The 8,193-nt window shown below is 37.0% G+C and overlaps 1 non-coding gene across 1 annotated transcript; it reads left to right on the forward strand.

The window, feature by feature from the left end:
* Positions 1-584: 584 nt before the first annotated feature.
* Positions 585-667, forward strand: LOC113276880. The gene has a single exon (XR_003324675.1). It is a non-coding gene; the product is annotated as a small nucleolar RNA R11/Z151 (small nucleolar RNA).
* Positions 668-8,193: the final 7,526 nt, after the last annotated feature.

Below are 8,193 nucleotides of genomic sequence, written 5' to 3' on the forward strand. Positions count from 1 at the left end.
GTTGAGTTCAAGGATGTTCTTTTTGTTCCTCCAAAGGCTCCTCATGATCTGTATGGGAGTTACTACAATGCTAAAAATTCCAACTTGAAGTTATACGTCATATGTGTCTTCATCTCATATGGATTCGATGATCTTCTGCCCTGGTACCTGAACTTTTTGACGGTAACCAAATTTTCCCCCAAGATTACTTATATAGGTTCATTATTATAAACGAGGTATAGCCGCGTAGAATGAATTGCAATCTTTGCTACGTTATGCTTATTTTTGGTTGAATTTACTAGTTTTGTGTTGTCTTGTGTAGGGAAACACATTAGGAAGTTGGTTAAAGATGAATTTATCAGCTGCAAACTAAACCAAATTCACTCTCGATCTCATGCACGAAGAATGACAAATGCCAGATTGAAGGGTTTTCACTATGGATATGGTACGTTATACATAATAATTCACAGTTTTTTGATTTTCAGTATTCATATTGTGTGTTTGCCTTCCAGCGTGCACTGAACCTTTAGCTAGACCTGTAATTATGGATTAACTCTGTCATCATTTCTCAGTAGTATGCGCTATGTCAATAAATCATATTAAATTGGATAATGATGGTAAAACTCTATATCTTAGCGGATTTCAGTAGGATTTATCAATGATCTGATTATTACATACACTGAAGCTTAAATATGTTCTTACTGGCTATTTCTTTAAGTTACTTTAAAAATGATATCCTCCCAAATATTTAATGGCTTTTAATAGAGTTTACTCTATATCTTATTGACTATTGTTTGTGTTGTTTTGTGTGCTTTGTAATAGAGTTTTCCTATATGTGAAATTTTCTATAGCTAAAGCTGCAGGTTATGGACCCAGCAGATTCAGAGATAGCTGAAGCTGTAGTTTATGGACCCAACGAATTCAGAGAGAGCTGAAGCTGCAGTTTATGGACCCAACGGATTGAGCTTCGATGGAGCGGATATTGCAGGCGTTGATTATGCTCTCAATAGGTAACAACTAAAAATTGCCAACTGTATTATTCAGATTTCGTCCATTGGTATTTCACCCATTTGTACATGTGTAACTCTTAATTACACAAGTTAGATGCATGTGTAACTAGTAATTACACATGCTAATTAGATGTGTAGCTACCAGTTACACATGCTAATGAGATGTGTAGTTTCTAGTTACACATGCTAATTGATGGGATATAAAGGTTAGGAACGTGTAACTCTCATTTGTACTAGTCAAACGCATATGTAACTCCTAGTTACACTAAGTAATTGAAGAGACTGAGAAGGTGGTATAGGTATGTTTATTGTAATGGTTACAACCTTCAGATGTTAGTGGTTTCTAAAGGTGGGTATGTTGGTACTGGTAATTGCAATACTACTCGATGCCTTTTTGATGTCAACAGAATGTATCCAACTGAACAAAAAATGCTCTATCAGATTCATCAAGGCCAAATGTAGCTTGTAAAAGTGCGTCTGAAGCATTTCATGAAGATCAATATTGTTGCAATGGTGCATATGTTAATCTATACACGGCATTTCATTAGACACTAGTCATTTGCATGTGTAACTGCTAGCTACACTAGTCAGATTCATGTGAAACTATACATTGTTGTATGTACTGTTCATTTTTATGTTTTATTGTAAACAAAGGTTACACATGCTAAGAAATTATTGTAAACAAATCTTAAAGTAATACATGTAATTTTTTTACGTTTTCTTTTTAATGTCGATATTTTTATGTGTAACTTCTCATTACACATGCCATATGGATGTGTAACCTCTTCTTACACATGTCATATACATGTGTAACTTTTGCTTACACGTGTCGTATGCATGTGAAACCTTTCCATGCCACACCCATGTGTAACCTCTGGATACACATGGTCGTTTCATGTGTAACTTCAGATTACATATCCATATAGTATCGGTGATGGTGGCCGCCATCGGCGGCGGCGGCTGGTGGCGTTGGTGGTGGTTTGTGGCGGTGGTTGGTGGTGGTGGTGGCTGTTGGTGGTGGTCGGAGGTGATTTGACGGTGGTGGTCGGAGGTGGTTGGTGGCGCTGGTGGTCGGAGGTGGTTGGCGGTGGCTGTGGTGGTCGGAGGTGATTGACTATATTTTAATAATTTTGGGCCTAATTTAAATTTTATTTAATTATGGGCTTGACAATATATAAAAGGGTATGGATGTCTTTTAATAACTCCGGGTCTAGATTTAAACTTCTTTTAATTAAGAGCCTAATATTATGGGTTATCCATGGGTGGGGCCTTAGCCTAATTTTCCATAACAAGAAAAGTTATTTCCTTGGGAATGAATTTGCAAGAAAAAGTCGACATTGCTTTCTCCTTTAATGTACCGGTAAGGAGGGCTATGGTCGATATCGAAAAGATAACGAAATGATATTATACTAACGAGCATCAGATCTGTATTAAATTTACTACAAGGGCTATGAAGCAAATAAAATTAAATAATATATACAAAAAGAAAAAATAATAAGTAAGATTTTATGTTCTAAGTTTTACCTCGTGATACATCTTTATGATATCTAAGGGTTAAAAAGTGCACCCTTATAGATATTGTCACGAGGGTGATCTCGTCACAGCAGGACTCATTATTATTTTGTTTATGATTTATTTTTCATTTTAAAATATCAACCAGAATGGATATTTTTCCTTAAATATTGGCCGTGACAGACTTTTGTAAATTTTTCCATAAATACATAATACTTGAAAAGTCGTCATAATATGTCAGTTAACCATGAAAATTTTACAACAATCGTCATGGTCTAACAATAATACCAGGACGATACTGATAAGTGCATATTCATATGATTTTTATGTCCATTCCATACTTGTTTTAGCTATTATTCTTGCATGTATTCGTATTATTACTCTTGTTTTTTCTTATTTGTCTCTTTTAGGTTAATCATCCAAAAAGGAGCTACAAAGTTCTAAATGAGATAATAATAGAAGTATTCCAAGTATCCAAGTACCCAAGTAGAAGAGAAGTGGAAAAAGTACGGCGAAAATGAGCAAAACGCTCAAAATCAAGAGACGGGCCAAATACCGAGATTAACTCATTCAAATTCATAATTTCTCATCACCATATTGAAGACCATTTAAAGAGAAAAATAATGCAAAAATAATGAGGTCATTCCGAGTTCGGACGAAGAAGTTATGGCCAAAACATGTTTTAGAGTATACCGAAGACAAGCAAGTTTGTAAACGGGAGTGACTGAAATTTCAATTTACAAAATGGTATGCAAACTTATTTCCAAGGATTTTATTACAAAATTGTTTGCAAACGGTGATGTGATTTGTAGATAGTGGTAAAAGTGGTTCGTTTCTCAGACTTGTGAAGGATTTTTTTTAGACTTAAATTCAAAACTAAAATAGAAAACACAATAAAAATTATAGCAAACTCAAACAAAGATGATATCAATATTAACAGAAACACTGAGGCTAAGATTCCACTATTTTCCAAGTTCAAAGTGATTAAACTAATACTTATATTTATGCAATTTTCTCGTTTAATTTGATTCTAAAATATTGCAACAAGTAGATTTTCAAAAGTAGTAATTGTAAATACCAAGTATGAAGCATCAAAAGTCTTAAAACTAAGCATACTCCATCAAAATAGATCACAATCACTCAAATAAAGATCATATTCAATAATAGTTCAAGGCAAATAATCATATAATTATTACAAATAAAAAGATAAAATATAACATACCACTTTTTGTTGGAAAAATAGCTTCCTCTATCGCCTCAGCAATGGGGTTTAGCTCCTCATATTAACCATGTTCTCAAAATATGTTTTTATAGCTCAAAAGTGTACAAGGAGGTGAAAAAATGATAACACAGCCGATTCACAACAGTGTGAAGATGTTGCAGAATCTCTGTTATAAAGAGGAAACATTAGCTAAAGACCTAATGCAATTACTGTTGATAAACGACACATAGGTTCTGCTGTGAAACAACGATAGTTTTCTGCGACAGTTACTTGTTCGTCAATGTTCTTCGTGTTCTTCCTCTTCAGCAGCAGCAGCAGAATAAGGTATTTTCCTGCAACTCGATCTCTGGAGCTCTGTGGTGTTCTAAACTTCTCTAAAAGGATTCGTCCCCTTATATGACTTATTCCCTCTCCTTTTATAGGCCACAGCTCGATTAAATCTCCCCAAAAATCTTGGTTTATCTGCACAGCAAGTTTCGGAGTTTTTTTTTCTGCCAAACTCTCTTCACGCGTATTTGACCTCTCCCAATACTTCCAAACTCTTTATTAGATAACTACGAATGTTGGGGAAGCTTTTCTAGCCCTTAATCTCCCTGAATTGTCGAAAAAATATTCCAACATCAACCCGTGACAGCAACACCTCTGTTTCCATCTCCCGGACGTTCTAACCCAATTCATTCGATCCAATCATATATACCAACCCTGTTATGCTCCAGGAAGTCCAGCCCAACAAAAATCCGAGATTGAATCTCCTTAAATCTTCCCAAGAATGCGAACCCTAATCTACATGCATGCTGGTTTGTTTTCCCGCAAAATTTGAAATTTGAATTTGTGAAAAAAGGGGGTACCTCTATCCAGAGTAGGGGTGCCTTTTGTAGCTGCCTTAAGGGGTGTCATGGGGGTGACCCTTATCCAAACCGGGGGTCCGAATAACAAGTGTCCTCCGGGTGCTTTCCGACAACTTTTCGAGCCAATTTTTTCCAAAAATGTTTATTGGCCAAAAATACCTACAAATAAATAAAACACCATAATAAGTACAAAAATGAACCCTAACAATATATATAATCGAGACAAATCGGACACAAAAATGTGTCTATCAAACACCCCCAAACCTATTATTTTCTAGTCCTCGAGCAAAAATAAAATAGAAATAAAATCCTAACTCACTGTCGCAGGCATCGTCGATTTCATTTAGCGTATGCAATAAGCTTTAAACCCCTAGGTGGCCCTAGTGGCGGAGTGTTGTCTCCGGAGGGCTTACCATAGGTATACCCACAAAACCTTGATACTCCAGACCCTAGCTATCTACACGAGACCTTGAAAGGCACTAAAGAATCTCCTTGGTTGGCATACTTATTGACTACAGGAGGAAGTACCCTGATGCGAAATTCCAATTGTTGTACACGAGTTTGCACTCTAGCATACTAAAATTCATATATAAGTGACAGAGCTCTACTCAGATAGCCGCACTATGGACATCAATATCCGGAGTCAAAGCTAATCACATGGATAGAACAAGAAGATGGATTTATAGAAAAACATAGATGGTTTTGATGTTTACTAGGTGAACGGTGTTTCTCATATCTGTCTGAAGGCCTCCGCCAAAATGAACCTATCCTAATGGACGGAGATACCGGTCTGACTAATATCAACATACTGGCATATACAAGAGTACCAGTGGTCGATAATCCTAACTCTAGGTCAACACCACTGGCATATACAAGGGTTCCAGTGGTCGACTTTATTGAATTTATTCCAGTTGGTCTGATGGTCTGGTCTCAGTTTCTTTTTTTTCTTTTTTTTTTGTTGTATCTCAATCACTCTAATTCACCCTAGCATTGGTAACAACTTGAATCGTGAGCCCCACCTAATCACTAAGATAAACATAGTTTAAAAATAAAACAAAATAAAAACAGAAGTGAAAAGGACTCAACGAGATATGGTGAAACTATCATGTTATTTCTAACACCTGAGCTATGTGCTTTTGAATAGACTCTTTAGATGTTGCCATCTAGTCAGATTGGTTCCTCAACTCCTACAACCAAAATGCTTCCATCCACTTAGATTGGTTAGTACCATCCTTAATAGGGATAAATTTCTAGGCTCTGGAGTTTATTTATTGCAACGAAAAGGTAACAAAAAGTTCTACCCCACCCCCAAACTTAAATCTAACATTGTCCTCAATGTTTCTAATTAAAGAACAATACCAAAAATATAAGTAACATGTGGAAATAATAAAGAGAGAAGTCGAAAAGATAGTACATGGGTGAAGTGTAACCAAAAACCTACAAAAATATTATACAACATACAAAATCGCCTCGATGGTCAATCAAGGTAAACAGGGTCCTCCAGAGGGACCTCCTCAACATCACCTGTAGGAAAAGGCTCTAAAAAGGGCTTCAATCGCTGACCGTTAACCTTCGAAGAACTACTACCATCTGGTGTCTCAATCTCAACAGCCCCATGAGGAAAAACAGTACGGACCACAAAAGGACCGGTCCACCGAGAGCGCAACTTCCAGGGGAATAGATGCAGACGAGTGTCATACAGAAGAACTTTTTGACCTGGAGAAAATGACTTTCGTAAAATATTCTTGTCATGTACAAGTTTCATTTTGTTCTTATACTCCTTAGCACTATCGTATGCATCTCTACGAATCTCGTCCAACTCATTAAGATGGAGTTTTCTTTGAGCTCCTGCCTTGTCAAGTGAAAAGTTTAAGTTCTTAATAGCCCAATAGGCTCGATGCTCTAACTCAACAGGAAGATGACATGCCTTGCCAAACAATAAACGATAAGGTGACATTCCAATGGGTGTCTTAAACGCAGTACGGTAAGCCCATAAGGCATCAGTAAGCCTCGACGACCAGTCTTTCCTATTTGGATTAACTGTTTTCTCTAGAATACGTTTAATTTCCCTATTGGAAACCTCGACGACCTGAACACTAGTCTGAGGGTGATATGGGGTTGCTACTTTATGGGTAATACTGTATTGTTTTATTAAAAGAGCAAACAGTCTATTACAAAAGTGTGAACCTCCATCACTAATTATAGCTCGCGGCGTACCAAAACGTGTAAGTATATTCTCTTTCAAAAACTGGACTACGACCCTGTGGTCATTCGTTTTACACGGAACCGCCTCAACCCACTAAGACACATAGTCTACAGTGACAAGTATGTAAAGATAACCAAACGAAATAGGAAATGGACCCATAAAATCAATGCCCCACACATCAAAGACCTCAATCACTAAAATAGGGTTCAAAGGCATCATATTTCTACGGGAAATGGTTCCTAACTTCTGGCAACGCTCACAAGAAACACAATGACTATGGGAATCTTTAAACAACGAAGGCCAGTAAAATCCACACTGCAAAATCTTAGCAGCAGTCTTCTTAGCACTAAAATGACCCCCACATGCATGTTCATGACAAAAGGAGATAATACTAGACTGGTCACTCTCAGATACACATCTCCTAATAATCTGGTCCGGACAATACTTAAACAGATAAGGATCGTCCCAAAAGAAATGCTTAACCTCGGCTAAAAACCTAGAACGATCTTGCTTACCCCAATGTTGAGGCATTCGACCAGTAACAAGATAATTCATATTTGCATACCAAGGTGATTGGGAAACAGAGAACAATTGTTCATCAGGAAAACTATCCCTTATAGGAAGGGAATTATTAGGGGAACTAACAACTAGCCTAGACAAGTGGTCTGCTACACATTCTCTGCACCCTTTTTGTCTCTAATGTCTGGACAAAATTCTTGTAACAAAAGGATCCATCTAATCAATCTAGGTTTGGTATCCTTCTTAGACAAAAGGTATTTCAAAGCAGCATGATCAGTATAGATTACGATCTTAGAACCTAATAAATAGGATCTAAACTTATCCAAGGCAAACACGATGGCTAGCAATTCCTTCTCGGTAGTTGTAGTTCATTTGGGCATCATTCAGAGTTTTGCTAGCATAGTAAATCACATGGAGTAATTTGTTTTCTCGCTGACCTAGCACAACGCCTATAGCATAATCTGAAGCATCACACATAATTTCAAAGGGTAGGTTCCAGTTAGGTGCCTGGACTATGGGCGGGGCAGTAGTGAGTAAAGTTTAAGCTTATCAAAAGCCTTTAAGCAAGCATCATCAAAGACAAACTTAACATCTTTGCAAGCAAATTGCAAAGAGGTCTAGAAATCAAGCTAAAATCCTTAATGAATCGACGGTAAAAACCTGCATGCCCTAAGAATGACCTAATATCTTTTACGGTTTTTGGGACCTGTAAGTCTTAATAAGGTCAATTTTGGCTTTGTCTACCTCTATACCCTTTGAAGAACGATGTGCCCTAAGACAATTCCTGATTCAACCATGAAATGGCATTTTTCCCAATTAAGCACTAAATTTTTTCCTTACACCTAGTCAACACTAATGTCAAATGATGCAAGCACTCATCAAAAGATGAACCAAACA

Source organism: Papaver somniferum, chromosome 4, assembly GCF_003573695.1.
Source record: "Papaver somniferum cultivar HN1 chromosome 4, ASM357369v1, whole genome shotgun sequence".
Lineage (NCBI taxonomy): Eukaryota > Viridiplantae > Streptophyta > Magnoliopsida > Ranunculales > Papaveraceae > Papaver > Papaver somniferum.